Genomic DNA, 16,968 nt, shown 5'->3' with positions numbered 1-16,968 from the left:
TGGAAAAAATAATAAAAATATATTGTACAGTACAGATAAACTCGTTGGCCTTACAATTATTTCTTTTGATCAGGTGATGAAAAATATAAGCTGTATTGTATTATTACAACAGTAAGAAGGTAGTCAAAAAAAGATAAGACGCCTTTACAAATTGTATAAGTATAACATCTTAAAGAAACTATATTTAAACGTGTTATTCACTTTCAACTTTTATAACCTAATCAAGCGATAAGTATACATTCCTAGATTTATTATGGGCATATATCAACAAAAGTAAGCCTGGCTCTAGAACATGGGTAGGCTTTGGATGCTTTTACTGATATATAAATATATATTTACACATTATAAAAAATACATACATAATACTTAGATGGTTTCTTGTTTTGCATATGATTTCATACTTCATAATACCTTTATTTAGTGTTTATTTGCAATATTTAGTAATTTAATCGATTTTAACTAATATGTATAAATTATTTAAGGCAGTAGTAATTATGTGTAACTACGATTTATTACTTCGAGGAAAACTAATATATATTTTGCATACAACAGTGATACGTGTTGTCGCGGTACTGCATAATAATTAGGCATACAAACCATGCAATTGCCAATAACTGAACAAAATAAAAAATACGTACAATTCACGTCAAAACGAAGTTACTGTATTGGAAGTGTAGAAAAAATGCAATCACGCAGGTCAACGGCAACGGAATATATTAACTACTGTTGTTTTGTAACACTGAATTGGAAAAATCACTTTTTCATTTTTTATTTTTCAACCTATCGCATTAATCATTTTTTCCTTTTTGTGTTTTCGTTTTTATTCATCGTGATAAATTTAGCGGACGTACGCTGCATATTGTCGGCGAAAATTTGTCACGTTGCAATTTGCTCTTTGCAGATTTACACAGAGAATATTTTTTGAATAATTTAATCATATTTAACTTGTTACTTTTGGCTAGCATATAAAACTTGTTTTGATTCGTTTTAATACTTTTAGTTGTTAATAATTTAAATGCTTGACTCTTACGTAAATAATACCATTTATAAGGGATACATAAGTTTATAAAGCTATAATAAAAATTGCACCTCTGCATCTCTGAAGTGGGTTTGCTCTGGATTCCGGACGTCGAAGTGGAGGATATGCGAATGCGAAGAGAGAAGCGGTGGCCTTTGATATATTTGATGGTCTAAAGTTGTGTCAATTTCTTCTTGGTTGAAGTCTAGGTGGAACAGCTCGTGAAGTTCGGATGCTTTGAACTCCGAAGTGAATGTTCAAGTGTAAACGCCAGTAGAAGAAGTCTCTGAGAAATTCTCAAAAGAGTTCTTAGAGTCTGAGAGGAAGCATCTAAGAAAATCAGAGGAGTTCTTCGATGAAGTGTCTAAAAAAAAAAAAAAAACATTATTGGTTACTTGCATTAAAATACTTATATCCATAGCCATAATGGGATTTTATTTTCCGCCCTTTTTTGGTAGGATGACCAATTACAAAAGGGTGGCGAGTTTTTAAAAAACAAATTGCAGATTACGAAAGGCTCTTTTGGGGGCAGTCCCGAGTGCACACAATATTTTTTTTATTATGATGGATAATTTTAATCCTCCGATGGTCGCAATGCATCCAATAAAAGCATGTGTCATTTTTTATCGTTGGCGCCCTTATTATATTTTGCTTATGATACTGAATTCCTTAATAGATTCGGGATAACACATTTGTTAGTCATCATAACGATTTCGTTGCATGATCACATGTAAGTTATTTGAGTGAAAAGCATCCGTGAAATGCATTGCAACCATTCGTGTTATGTTAGTGATTTGCATTTAAATTTTAAACAAATATTATTTTTTATTATATGTTTCTATTGAAAATAATCAACCGAGAAAAAGTAGTAAATATTTCTTAAAAAAACTTTTCAATGAGTTGATATTTCTTAAGAAAACTTTCCAATCTTCAATTAAAATTATAAAAATTAAATTCTTCTACATCAACCAGCAAGCAAACTAAAATTAACAGCAACCAAATAAACATATTTTTAATCTATAAGTTTTACCCATTTTATTGTGTGGTTCATAAAACAATGGTAAAAATGTTGTATTGAGAATCTTTATTAAAAGTTTAAATATGTTTCTCTTCTTTTAAAGTTTATTATTGTAAGTTAATAAATTATATACTAAAGAATTGTTATTTTATTTTTCATTCATATGTTTAAGTGAATAAAATTAAAAATGAAAAGTGCATCTGTTAGATGCATTGCGACGTTCTGTTAAAAGATTTCTCACGTTGGTGTCCCTTTTTAACAAAGAAATACATTTTTTCTTAAAAGGTTCAAACGCTGTACTACATGCCGTACTGACTTTTTATAGCATTTATTGGCATAATTTAACCCTTTTAACTGTTAATGTAATGGTGATTTAATTAATAGTGCTATTTAAATAATCTTATATTTTCCGGTAACAATTATCATAAAAAATGAAATTTTATAAGCAATTTTGATGCGTTAAGACAGTTAAATTAATATAACCTAAGAAATTACTAGGGATTGTGATTAATTTGCCTACGTTAAGGTAAACTCAAATATTTGTTTTTATCAATGATTTACGTGATATATTCCAATAATTGTTTGACACTTCCAATTTTTTGCCACCTAGGTATCTGCTTTAACGCATTTATTCTGAGAGCAGCTGCACTTTAGTTTGCAGTTACATTTACTCTTGGTTTAAAACTCCCTTAATCTAAATATTATTCAAATTTTACTTTTGTAACGCTTATTCGCTTTCTTTGTTGTAATTACACATGGGCTATAAACATAAACTTCTAGCAAATTTTAATAGTGCTATGGCAATACTCACATATACTTTTTTGGGTATTCTTTTGACATAGGATACAATACAGTTGTTTCTTAAGCACTTGTATCAGAATTTGTCTTGCAATAGATTTTAAGTATTCTATGAGCCAATGTATTCACTGACCCTTTTTAAAAGTGTCCAATCACTTTTGCGATCTTTATCAAATACTTGTGTTTTGTTATCTTGTTAAAAAGACGGCACCTATATATTTTATGGTGAGCTTTAGTCTTGCTTCAGATATCTCTAAATATTTAGTGAGGTTATCTTTGGCTGTAAAATGCAAATACAACATGGTCTTACCTATCCTGGTTCGATCATAGGCTTTCAGTGCAAGTCGTTGTATATTATGTATGTTTCACAGTACGGGTCCGAGTAGCGATCCCTGCGGAGCACCGGAAGTGACGCATTGTCGATGTTTCTTGCCTAAAATCATACGCTCAATTAGTATACAAAATTTTAATCGTCACATTATTTTTTAGTACGACAATTTTGACAATTTTAGCGTATGTGACGCTAGCCTAAGTATAACATAACATACATTATGTTAGACCAAACTTAGCCCAACATAACATATAAAAACATAATCAAACCTAACCTAACGATATTAATAGAATGACATTTATATTTTATTTATAAATACTATAATTTTAATATATCTATAATATCAGTTTGACTCGTTGCAGAAATGTCACGATGGGCAGAGAACCTTTAAAAACAACGTAAAATAAGACCATTAAAATACAGTGTTGAGTACAAATACAATTATTTTTGTGAATATGGCACTATGGATTTTCGAATTACCATTTTTATGAATGAAATTTATTGCAATATTATGCAACGATGCGATTATTTCTATATTCATATCTAGATTTACTAATACGCGTTTTTATTATTGCTATAATTTAAAATGATGTTGTTCATAAGATAAGTGAAATCTGAAAAATAATGATTATAAATACAACATACCAGATACAATGGATATACAAAAGTTTTCGTAGGTTCTTATGTGATTTAATTTTATAAACAATATTTTTATCACTGGTGGTAAAAGTGTATTAAATTATAATAATTTAAATAAATAATATTTCAGTTATGATCCATTGAAAACTATATTGTACTTTTATATAAATAAATTCAATGCTAGATAAATTCAAAAGTTTAAGTTTGAAACATATGTCACAGGGAGTAAAGAATAAAATAAAAATCAAAACTATACGCGAATTTATGTCGAATGGAAACAGACTGTTTAAATTATATAATGAAATATATGTATATAAGTATAGAATTTGTCTCGCTTTTATTTCTGTAGCATAATTAAAAGAAATGCTTATAATATTTCTATATTACAAATGTAGTATTGAGAAAAACATTATTTATTACATAAAAATCAGGTAATCACTAAAGCTTTTTTGTTCATTGTTAGATTATTATTTTATATTAAAATTCAATGTTTGTTTTACGACATAAATAATAAAATATATAATAATTTACATTAATGATTATTTAAATTTAAATATAAATGTCACTCGTGTCAAAAAAATATGCGAAATATTGAAATCTAATATTTTAATTAAATCGCAAACGGTTCTTTTTATATACATATTATATATACTGAGATGGATTCCAATGAAAAAATATCAGTCGTGAATTATTTCAAGGAACGGCGAAAATTCTTCTTCGAGATTCTCGGTACAACGCGGAATTTAATATGCGAATAGGTATAATATTCCATAATGGTATATCACAGATTTAAGTGGGTGTGAAAATGGTGGTATACAATTTTGATAGCACCATCGTATCATACTTTGGTTTAGCTTCATATTTATAAAAAATATATAATGTTTTTGTAGTGGCTTAAGAGAGTTTGCACAAAAACATTCTTGCAAAATTCTTTGGTTAATAGATTTAAGATACAAAATATAGTCGACGAGCGTCGTAATCAATTATATAGGTTTATTGTTGTAATTGAGATCGAGTGGAACGTCTAGACAATAATATTAATCAATATAGCTTACATCTATATGTTATTTTTTATATTACTGATAAATTGATAATAATTGAATTAAAACATTTTAAAAATATAAAATTAAAATATTATTAGGTACAGTTTACCATAAACTAAAAACATATTTTGTATGATGTTTGAAACATGCAACGTTACATACTACTTTCTTATGGTATCAACGAGCCTAAACAGGTTTTGGTTACAGGCAAAAATTTTTATTTAAAACTAGTTCTAGTCGAAAATAAACGATTGATCTAACTATATTTTTAATAAAAAGTGTTTGAGCATTCTTCGGAAGCCTTCGTATATAAATTCATGCCTTATATTATATACCCTGAAACACATAATGGTTGATTTAGTGTTTTGAGCTTGATAATTGGTCAGTCGGTTTGGTCCATGCAACAAAGCATTCTATAATTCCAACAATAATGCGTTCAACCAAGCGCGGTAGTAGTGATTTATGAATAGCCAATTTTCGTGACGCAATTATGCCGTATAAACAACTCCAAATACACATAGCCGACTATAAAAAAAACGAACAAGTCTATTATAAAAAAATGGGTGCTTGATGTATTTTTGGATTGTTTATACTCACATGCGAGATTTATTATACCATTTTTTGATACAATTTTTTTTTTTAAAAGTTCATAAAATAGAAAAACAATATGGTTTAGTTCAAATTAAAATGGTTAACGATATATTTTTAATGTCTGTATTTATTTAAGAATTTAAAATGACTTACATGAATTACGTAGAAAGAATTTAAGTAAATTTAAACAAAAAATAACAAATTCATGTTTTCGATTTAACTAGCATATCAGACCATATGTAATGGTCAATGGATAATACCTCAAAGACTTAGGTTCAAATCCTATATGAACCATATTATTTTTTATTTTTTATCGTACTTATATAATTCCAATTAATTATCAAAAATTAGTTTATCGTGCCTTCACGGATAACTATCGTAAAAAATAATTAAAATAAAACATAGCAAGGCCTTGCATAGTAACAAATATTATTTGTCAGCCGTAATTATAGAATAAAATCAGTACAAGTAATGTCACTGTTAGTATGGGGGTCTTACAATTTACTTAGTAGTAGTTGATCTTATTGATAGGCAAACGCCTGTCATGTCATGTTGCAAATTAAGATCTACAATATTTTTTATATGTTTTTCTTAGATTTGTATTACACTATAAATATAGTTAAAGATATTTTTTAAATATATAACTGTATTCATATAGGATATTAAAGGCAAACACGCGTAATCAATATTGCATATCAATTCATATTGGTTATATTTATACTACGGACAATGAAAGTAGATTACATAATGTACTTAAAAAAAGCATATAAAATTTAAAATATTCTTGCAACGCTGTTTCATAGTACTGGATGTATAAAAAAAATTGACTATAATATACCGACCTTTATGGTTGGCGATCTAAGTAAGCCTTTATTATTATTAAATATATTTTTAGCTTGGCCGTACTATTCTAACCTCTTATATTATTTAAGTTAATAATAAAAAATCTATTTAATTATATATTTTATATTTTACTGTAGTTTAAATAGTATTATTTTTATGTTCATGTAATTCTAGTCAATATTAAAAGCAAAGCAGAAAATCTCAATTACCTTGAGCTCCGAAAAGTCAAGCTGGGGTCTAGAAAAATCGAGCTGAGGTTGCAGATGGGGCTGAGATAAATCTGGGGCTAAATAATATTTTACGTATTAGGTCATTTTGTACATTTTGTCATATTACATAAAATAATATTTCGTATTTTAAAAAAATTGAGTTTGAAGTAAATAAATAAATTATATATCTGAAACAATTTTTAAATCACTGAAAACTATTTTTTATTATTATTTATGATTAAAAATATTATCATTATCTTAAAAAAATAGTCACGTTCACGTATAGTTATATTATTATGTTTCAGTATATCCAAAGTCCTTCTTTTCGTTTCTGTGTCCAAATCAGTCGTTTTCAAAGTAAGTTGAAATCTGGATTCTGGACGTTAAACTGTACCAAGAATGAGGTGAAGAGCAGGATAGAGATAAAAAATCGCTATCCTGCTCGAGCGTCACTCATTAGTCATCGACGGAAGTTTTTTGCTAGAAACGCATCTTCTTAAACTTAATTAATGAGAATTTTGCCGGGACAATTTTGATTCCGTAATACACTTAGATGCTGAAAAGTAGTTAAATATTGGTCGACCACCTTTGAAGCAAATCGAAAGCCAATTTTAATTTGTGCAAATACTCTCAAAAAATTATATTACATTTTCGTCTTTTATATTCCAGTTGATTTAGCGAATTGTGTTGGACTATGGATTTCGTAATTTGTAACTTGACAAATGTTGATGCGAAGGGAGAAGCGGCTGCTTCGTAGGTACTGCCAATTTTAGCGTTTATAGGTGTACTAAAATTAAACTTGGTATTGCTCTCTTTCGTCATAGTGTTATTATATTGTTACCTATCTTGCTTATTGTATTTGAACTTTATAGATAATGCATAATATTTATTTTTATTAAACAAAACGTTACTCAAAAAATTACATTGACTTTATGAATATATAAACCTGTTTACCTTTTACACCACATTTATGCTTTTACTTATATTACAGTACATTACAAAAGTGCATCGGATTTAGTCAGGTGCTTAAATTATCCCTACAGCAGATGTATTATAATAAACATATATAGGTATGCAGACCTGAACGTTCCGACAAAACGGCGCCGGCTTTGTACTTTGTTTAATAGAAAATACCCAGCGCTGGAAAGCTTATAAAATAATAATGCCTGTTAAAAATTCCATTAAAATTTTTAATGCCCCCAAAGCGTCGGAATTTTGATACACATACACATCAAACGTGTAAGAGCTTTAAAATACCTGTACGAGAAAAAGTTTAAGAATGTTAATTGCATTTGGAAATCTCAGCTTCAACGAGCATCAAATATCCTTTGTGCAAAAGGTGATCGATTGTTTCTTTGTTGTGAATTTGTTAGTGAAATTGTTACAATTTTAATTAAAACGGTACGAGAGCGAAAATAATGCTTTAAATGAAAAACAGTATTAAACAACAAATTTCTTAGACAACAATTAATTATAAAAAATAAAATTGTAATGCATTAAGCAATCAAAAAATTAATGTTTTCTTTGAGTAACTGTAAATAAAATTTAAAAAATAGCTTTTTTTCTTATATTAGAGTTTATTGTACAGTATAATATTTATTCATTAAATTATAATACTATAAGCAAACTATTAAGAAACATACATATGTTATATAGAATAAATTTGTTATGAGCTATATACACTATGTGTATATATTTATAGATTTACACACCTGAAAATAATTAATAATTTTTTTTATAATACATAATTTTAATTGACCAAATTTAAAAAATAACACATTTTTATTTAATGTTATTGAAATCTATATTATTCATTTTGCTTTATTCGCATGCAAATAATTTTGGTAAAATATTGTTTGTGTAAGCGTTAATGATATTTTGTACAAACACGTGAAAAGGAGAGCTTTTTCGCTTTGAAATAAATTTTAATCTATACACCGAGAGTGATTAATGCGTATTAAAACGGCACGCGTTTTTAAATTCCTTCATTAAGAATAAAAAAAAATAAAAAAAAACATAAACACAAATACAAACTCCCACCCAATAAGCGCCGATTCACGTAAAGCAATCTCAAAACACGACATTTATGCAAATTTATGTAAAACCTTTTAGTAAGGCACTAAGTAAACATCGACGGTAAAAAGGATTAATGAAACATGAAAGTATTTAAGTATGTAGTATATTTTCGTACTACGAATTATTCTTTAACCTGTATAAGTCGTTTTACCATATAAACCCTTATAAGGCAAATTTTCTATATTTTTTTTAAAAACACACTAGACATATTGACTATTATTATATTAGGCAGTATATAATCAATCAAACTTAATATATTTCAAAAAAGCCTAAGAAAAAAAAATCAAATATTATTACAATAAAAAACTGTGGGTCCGTGTTCTTAAGCACACAACTTTTTTATTATAAATAATATAAAATATCTAATTTAAAAATATATGCTAGATATAAAAAATACTAAGTTTATACTTTATGCTCGCGTACTTGACTAAAAATATATGTTCAGTTGACATTTTGAGAGATGGAATTTTGGAACATGTTAATCAGACTACCATATACAATTTGTGAATACATTCTCGAAAAGACATCCGCTCTGCTAAATAATATGCTTTAAATTCTATTTCTATTTTTTCAAGTATACTTGAACACGAGTTTTTGCGAATGAATCTAATTATAACTCCAATTTGAGAAAATTTTTGAGAGAGCTTTGTTCAAGACCAATACAGTTTCGGCTTTTTTGTTCATCAAAGTCGTTGGACCACCTCTGCCATATTTCAATTCTTTAAAATATCTTGATCTGTGGTTCCTCTGATTTCATTTAGACATAGACACTACCACTAAAAGAAAGATATATAAAGATTTGTCAGATGAGAATTTGACAAAACTTTGGAAATCACTATAAACTTATATTCAAATGTATGATGTTTTACAATTTTATTTTACATTTATGTAGTCTTCAATTGTGTATTTGTATTTGTTTGTTTAGCTTTAGATTTGACATATCTAAAGTAAAGAAAAAATTATATTAAATTTTGTTTAATGTTTTATGCGCTCTTTGGCATAGAAAAAGCTGCTTTAAATTTCATTTGAATGATATTTGAATTTAATTTTCTTCAGTAAAAAGCTTTGCAAGGGGTGACACCTTTTTTGTTAAAAAAAATCCCTCCACACTGCGTCTTACTGGTTAACAAAGCCACACTATTCGAAAATTTTCTATAGTTCTTGATTACAAAAATTAAAAATTTTGAGTTGACCAGTAGCTGTCTATTTAAATTAAAACATGCTGGAAATTAGATGCAAGATATTTAGTTTTAATAAATCTTTATAACAAACTCATTAAAATATCCCTAACATTTTTAAATATACACAATCCCACATCACCGACCAGTCGTCCAAATAAGACAGGCAATTTGCTGCTAAGTATAATCGCAACCCTGCCATTCTGCTTCAGTTATGTCAGTTATCCGGTTATTGTAGTCTGGAGGCAATTAATTAGCATTTCTCATTCGCAAGTCAGATTTGGTCCATTCATCATCTCGAGCCAGAGCCAAATAGCTCTGTCTCTCTGTAGGTAGACAGGCGCTTCGACCGGTCGATAATTACAGTTTTTCCACGTGAAAAGCTCGTCGAGAGCTTTTCTCGCGACGGAAGCTCGGCCGGCGCCGGAAGCGCGGGGCAGGCGGCGGAAACTTCCGCTCGTTTGTTCTAAGCCCTTTTTTATCGCGGACACTATTAACAAAAGTGACCCCTTTCTTGGCGATAAAAAACGGCATCCGAATCGCGTAGATTCGATAAGGGTATCATTGTTCGGACGTAATTGCGTTTATACCTCCACTATTCCATTTTTTTCACCTTAAAACATTTAAAAACAAGAGATAAAATATTCCATTAGAAAAAAATAGCAAAACAACGAGTACACATGAATTATAGCGATAATGAACCATGGAAGCAAATAAATAAATCGGAACTAGCATTAAAAAAATAATTAAGCACGCAATAAAAAGGTTGCAATATAAAATAGAGCAAATTCCATTGATGTTATTGATTAAAATAAAGTCAAAACTTGATGCTATCTGCATGTTACTTATTTTATTTATTATTTTTAATAAAGTTAATCAATTCATATAATAAAGTTATATATATATTAGTATTAAAATAAAATTTGTTATTTAAGTGAAAAACGAATACTTTTCTCCACGATCAATACCCGATATCTCTCTTTAAGGAAGCTGATTAGGTCTTTAAATTTTTATTATTTATATCAATGATATACCTGAGTTATATTAGTGCGAATTTAAACTTAAACTGCAAAGTATATAGATATGAAATTATCACATATATAATAATAAAATAACCAAAACTTTAATAAATTATATTTAATAAAATATAACTAGTAATTTTACATCGCATTAAGACTACTTATCAGTATATTAGTATTAACTTAAACGCTCAAGTCATTTACGGGTATTTTCAGGTAATAATTGTTTCTTGTTTAACTAAGGTTATTTTTAACATTTAATTAAATGGATAATTTTGTAAACTATACAGATACTAAAACTACATAATTTAAGAAATGTTTTATTCATCATTTTTTAAAAATAATTTAGAAAAAAATATAAAAGTAAGCTAATAATTTTTTAACAGTAAAATCATATGCAAATATACATTGAACATATAACTACTAATTATTCAATAACCTGATTAGCCACTCAGATTATCGTTATTTAATATATTTCTTAAATAAATGGTACACATGCATAATTCTAGATATTAAAAATATTTTTATTATTTTTAGATCAAAATTCAGAAGGTGGTTTATATTAATATGATAAAAAAATAATATATTACCAAAACTATAAAGCATTTTACGTATAGGTCCAGTATTTTTTTCCGTTTTTATGTTATTTATAAAATATATTGTTATCATTTCTGTCTCCTTGAAATGTTTCAAAAACAATGGCTAGGAGAAATCATAACATGAAGCATATTGTGAAGCATAACAAAAGATGTTGAACATGATTTAACGACGTGTAAATTAAAGAAAGGTCAAACGAAAGCTTTGTAAGCTTATTGTTAAAATAATACAATGAACGAATTGAGCTTAAGATTTTCAGTTGTAAGCGCGTATTATTACAAAATAATTATAATACAATTTATAATCATTATTGAAAATATAAAAAAGTTCTACACAAAACAATGTGTAATTTCTCACGTTTATATTATATAATTTTATTGGAACGTAGTTTGTGTGGGTGGTGGGGTTTTAATAAAAGAACCAAGGCAGGTATGAATTTAAAGCAAGTTTTATTAGGGTAAAGCGTTTGAAATGTCCTGCGAAAGGCGATTCATTTCGACCGAGCAATATTTTTTGGAAAAGCCTTTGTCGTCCCCTTATTATTCTCAATTGTTTCTTTGATTACTTTGCAATTATATTTTCAGAAAACCCGCTTCAGTATTATACTAATCTTTGGCGTCCTCTAAACACTTCTGAGCTGCTTTAATCGTTTAATATAAGCATTTCAATTTAATAATTAAAATTCTTTAATCCAGATTTGACAGCTTTTCAGATTTACCAATATCATAAATGTTCATAATTTATATTATTATATTAAAAAAATACAGTAACTCCAGTGTAAAGTAATGTGATATAAATATATATATTAGAGATGTTTTTAATAAAATCGCAAAAAATCTTCTGTAGTACTCTTTTACAAATTTTACACATAGTCATAGAAAATACATACTTATTACTTATGAGACTTATTTTTTATTAAATTTTATATTTTATTTTACAAACAGAAATATATCTCATTTCCTTCATCCTTCAGTCTGTAATCGCACACACATTATTTACAAATATAATAATACATTGGTTTCTCTACAAAGAACGCTTATTGGAAAAAATATTCAAAGGAAACATTTCCACATTTTATTTGAATATTTACCATATTAAATATAGGAATAAAATATTTAAGGAGTTGAGGTAACTACCATGACTACCGTGACAGGTTTCTCAATGCATCATCATGGCCTTTATACCAACAATAATAAGCATTTAAAAAAATCCTAATATTTATTATCTCATTATTACTTTTACAAGTCTTATTATATCTAATTAATTTTATCTTGTAAACAAGAAATTTATTAATTTGTTAAGTAATTTTTAAAGAAAATATTTTAAAATTCACGTTTTTCTTATTAAGTACTAGTATTTACATATGTTTACATTTTATTTATTTTCTAATGTTTTGTAATTGTGTTATTATATAAAAGATAAGACATCCATAATTAAGTGGCATTTAACTTAAATATAGAAGCATTAAAATAAAATAAAATCACATATATAATTTCAGAGTCGTTTCTTTTGCGCTTTCATTTTTCTGACTCAGTGGGTTTAAATGTAGAAATTTATTACATAATTTAATTTTCGTAAATGTAATCAAGAAAAATACATAACGTATGCGTTTTAAAATTTTCAACAAGCAAATATTAAATAAATCAAATCTTTCATCATGATAAATATAAATATGAATACAGCACACACAATATAGCGACTCTTGCCCCTCGTTAAACGGTTTTATTGTTACGAGCCCCGCCGACGACATCAACGTGATCGTATTTCCCTTTTCTTTGGCGAGTTGTATTGAAAATTTTCATGTACAAAAATTACTTCCTAGAACTTCAATGACACAAAATTATCAACCAGAGATGTGATTCGCTGTAAAATTTGCGTAATGTGAAACGATCGTAAGATTGCGTTTATTTATTTATTTTTTATATCTCATTTTTTGCGACGTGTAACGAAAGTAACGAGATATATAATTTCGCATTTGTTAGCTAGACGAGGAGAATAATGAGAAGAGAAAATGGAAACGTTTTTGTTACGAGTTCTTGTGAATTTATCATTATCTTTTTGAATGTAAATAGCAATGTGTACTTTTTTATAAATTATAATTATTGTAGCTCTGCTTTATGATATTATATAATAAATCAGTTTAAAATATTTATTTCTTAACAATTAAAATTATGCTTAAGCGGAATTCTCAACCTTTTATTTTTCTGTATATAATCCCTGAGATGGTTTAAAATTAATTTAAAAGTTACAATCCAAATATAACGCATGTAATTAAAAATATGTACCTATATATTTAAAACTTTAATGATATTAGTATTTTTAAAAATAATTTAAAAGTAATAAGTACATAGATAAGTACGTTCGATACAGATTACAGTAAATTATATTCGATACAGATTACAATAACAAAAAAGTTGTGATTGTTTTTTATTTACCAATATTTAAAGGCAAAAGAGTGTTTGAAACGCCACAACACATTTATATTATTTGTTGTTTCGTTTTATTTTTACCAAAGTAGAAAAGCTTTTCAGACAGCTGTATCGATACAAATGAAAGTAATGCATAAATAGATTTTTTGTATCATACATCTCAAGCCAAAACTCATTAGAACATATCTTCACTCCTGAATCGGTTGTCAGATCAAGTAATGTATATTGAAAATTATTAGAGCATTTTTACCTAAGTAGCTTAATGATTTAAGAACTAAATCCAACTCTTTATCACATAGCTAAAAAAATAGTAGATGAACTTATCTTTCATTGTTGCATTTTTTCTCTATTCTTTACCAGCAGCAATAAGAATTAATTACAGTTTAATCAAATATTCCATAATGCTATATCGATGACGTAAACTGTGAAGCTCCATGTTCGACAACTTTAAAGTAGAAACAAAATCTAAATAGACAACTTTAAAATAGGAAAATAAAACAATATCTCAAGTTTGTGGTGTTTAATTGGAGATTTTGGAAGTATAACTTTTTTGAGCATGTTTATTTTAATTAAAGGTACAAGATGTCATTGTAGTAATTTTCACTCAAAGGTGGAGTTGACAAATTTACACTTTAAGTCAATTTTTAAGTTATCTAATAAAGGTTTGTATTATTCCCTTATAATTAAAATTTATTCTGTTGTATAAAACAGTCAAATAAAAATATATCTCTATTTTTTAACCACTGTATTTAGTTATAGTTGCTTGTTTCTTAGAAACTTTATGAAACTTATATATCATTCTTTGTTATTATTATTAATATAATAATTTATAAAAAAAAAACTAACAATATACGATGTAAAACAAAAATCTACAGGGAATAATAAAGGTAACTGCAATTTGCATACCTAATTAAATAATCATAACTGCCAGAGGAAAAAATATTGTTACGCTAATTTTTATCAATGTTTATATGTATGTATATTAGAAATAATTTTGTAAAATTTCTTAAAAAAGCTAGATTGGAGAAAAAAAAATTTTAAATCCACTTATTTTAACTACTTATTAAGTGTTTTTACGCTAAAAAAATAGTAATGAAACTAAAATTTTGAAGACTTGTTTTTGTTGTGTTTTTTTTTATTTTTTTTAAAAACGGCTTAAAAATTAGTTAAAAAATCCACATAGTTTTGACCCCTAAAATTCATTAAAAACGCAAAAAAATTAATTCTTCACTTCAGCAAAAACATTTTTAAAAGTAGTAAACTTTGTTTTAGGTCAAAGTTATATTATATAAATTTATCCTATGGTATAAAACAGCTTAAAAAATATTGTGTTTTTTTTTATTTTAAAACTAAAGTTGTTGATTTGTATTTAATTAGAGTTGCTTGTTTCTATAATCTATATCGTTTTTTGGAAATAATATTTTTTAATTAAGAATTTTAAGAAAATTTAATTTTTATTTGCTTCTTTTTTTAAATAAAAATGCTTACCGATTCTAAAAACATAAACTAACAACATAATAAAAAATATACAATAAAAAAACACAAAATAAAACAAAAAAATTAGGGAAATAGCAATTTTATTAATCCACAAATTTGCACCTTTTTTTAAGAGTTGTCATGAAATTTAAAATATAATTTCTTTATAAATTTTATGTATAAATTTAAAATCTAAGGATAAATAAAAGCTATAACATTGAATTCCAAATCTTAAATGGCTTACTGTTAAACTGCATACATATCAAATCATTTTTTTAATATGTTCGTATATAAGCAACTAAACAGAAGCTTAAACCACAATATATTCAGATAATATTTTGTAATTTTATTTTTTAAATAAATTATTTAGGTCAGATGTAAGATTATTATACAAATAATATAGTGTACTACACACACTAACACATCATGTATTGTATGTAAGTGGTGTTGTTATTAATCAAGGGTGTACGCGGAATGTAATAACGTGCACGATCAATTCACCAGGGTTTGGCAATATTCCATATAAATTACTTGTAAAAGCTTCTTGTTGACACAGGAAGGTTCGTTCGCTCATCAGCTAAGCCAATATTATGATAGTAGCTCACCAAGATATATTGCCTTTGGTTCTGGATGTAAAAGCGATATCAAAATGTACAATTATTGTTAAAAGGATGTTGACCGTTCGTTGTGGACTCAGCGCTGTAATCACTTTGGTACATAGGGCAAAAATAATGGGCGAACAATTAATTATTACGCGAGCGACGATTAAATTTACGCACAAAGTATGCACAATAAATTATCAATTGTCAAATATTTGTAAATCGATTCTTATTTGCTTAATTATTATTGTGAATCTATTATTGTAAAATGACAGGCGTCTACATTTTTAATTGGTCTATATTATATATTTTTAATAGATAAAAACATAAAATATTATAATTATTCGCTTTGAAATTATATTTCGTAACTTTTTTGCAACCGGTTTAATGTCTTCAATATAATTTTCATTAGTAATGAATAAATATCTGTTTAAAGAAATTTTCATGTTTTATAGAAAACAGTGTCGCATCCGTTCTTTGCCCAAAAAACATTATTATTTCTTGGAAAATCTGAGAGAAAGAAATTAATGTAAAAAAAAATCTGAATTTATTAAATGTTTATTGCTATTTAATTCTCATACTTATCTCTCTAAATATTTTTACTCATAATGAAGAGTTTTTATTTATTATTAAATTATTAAGAACATTAGACATAATTGTGGTATTTCTCAGACTTCTTGCTTCTAAAGCAATTCAGTTTAACAAAGATTTTTAAATACTACTGAGAATTTATTCTGATTCATTTTTATGATTTTACGGGTAATTTTTATTGAGAGATCGTAAGACGAAATTCCTAGTAGTCATACATTATTTATATTACATTTTCGTGTATTTATTATTTAAAAATATTATACCTCGCATTCTTACTATAAATTGAAGTCTAAGGGATATAAAACGATACTACGCTATGTAACCTTGACACAATATTTTTTTGGCGAGTTTACGTAACGTTACACCGTTAATCACATTTAAAGCATCACTTCGATTAAACGCTGATAAAGAAGTGGTAGGGTTGCGTACGTGCCATCGCTCAAAGAGCAGCTACGCCCATGACGGCAAAGCTCTGTCCAGAAATAAAACCTAATGATGACCACTTAGCACGAA

At 27.0% G+C, this 16,968-nt stretch overlaps 1 long non-coding RNA gene across 2 annotated transcripts in view; it reads right to left on the bottom strand.

Annotated features, from left to right (window-relative positions):
- Positions 1–795: 795 nt before the first annotated feature.
- LOC148227148 (uncharacterized) overlaps positions 796–16,968 on the bottom strand; it is a 153,023-nt gene continuing 136,850 nt past the window's right edge. The window contains exons 2-4 of one of the 2 annotated variants that reach the window (XR_015811944.1): positions 6,491–6,567; positions 3,145–3,267; positions 796–1,382 (exon numbers count right to left, since the gene is read on the bottom strand). This is a non-coding gene — a long non-coding RNA (uncharacterized LOC148227148). The remainder of the gene's footprint in view (positions 1,383–3,144; positions 3,268–6,490; positions 6,568–16,968) is intronic. The other variant, XR_015811945.1, reaches the window with a different exon arrangement.

This window comes from Plectrocnemia conspersa, unplaced genomic scaffold, assembly GCF_051122295.1.
Source record: "Plectrocnemia conspersa isolate PC_06_02 unplaced genomic scaffold, ASM5112229v1 ptg000013l, whole genome shotgun sequence".
Taxonomy (NCBI): Eukaryota; Metazoa; Arthropoda; class Insecta; order Trichoptera; family Polycentropodidae; genus Plectrocnemia; species Plectrocnemia conspersa.
Note: the sequence above shows the minus strand (reverse complement) of the source record. Positions and strands in the feature narration are given on the sequence as shown.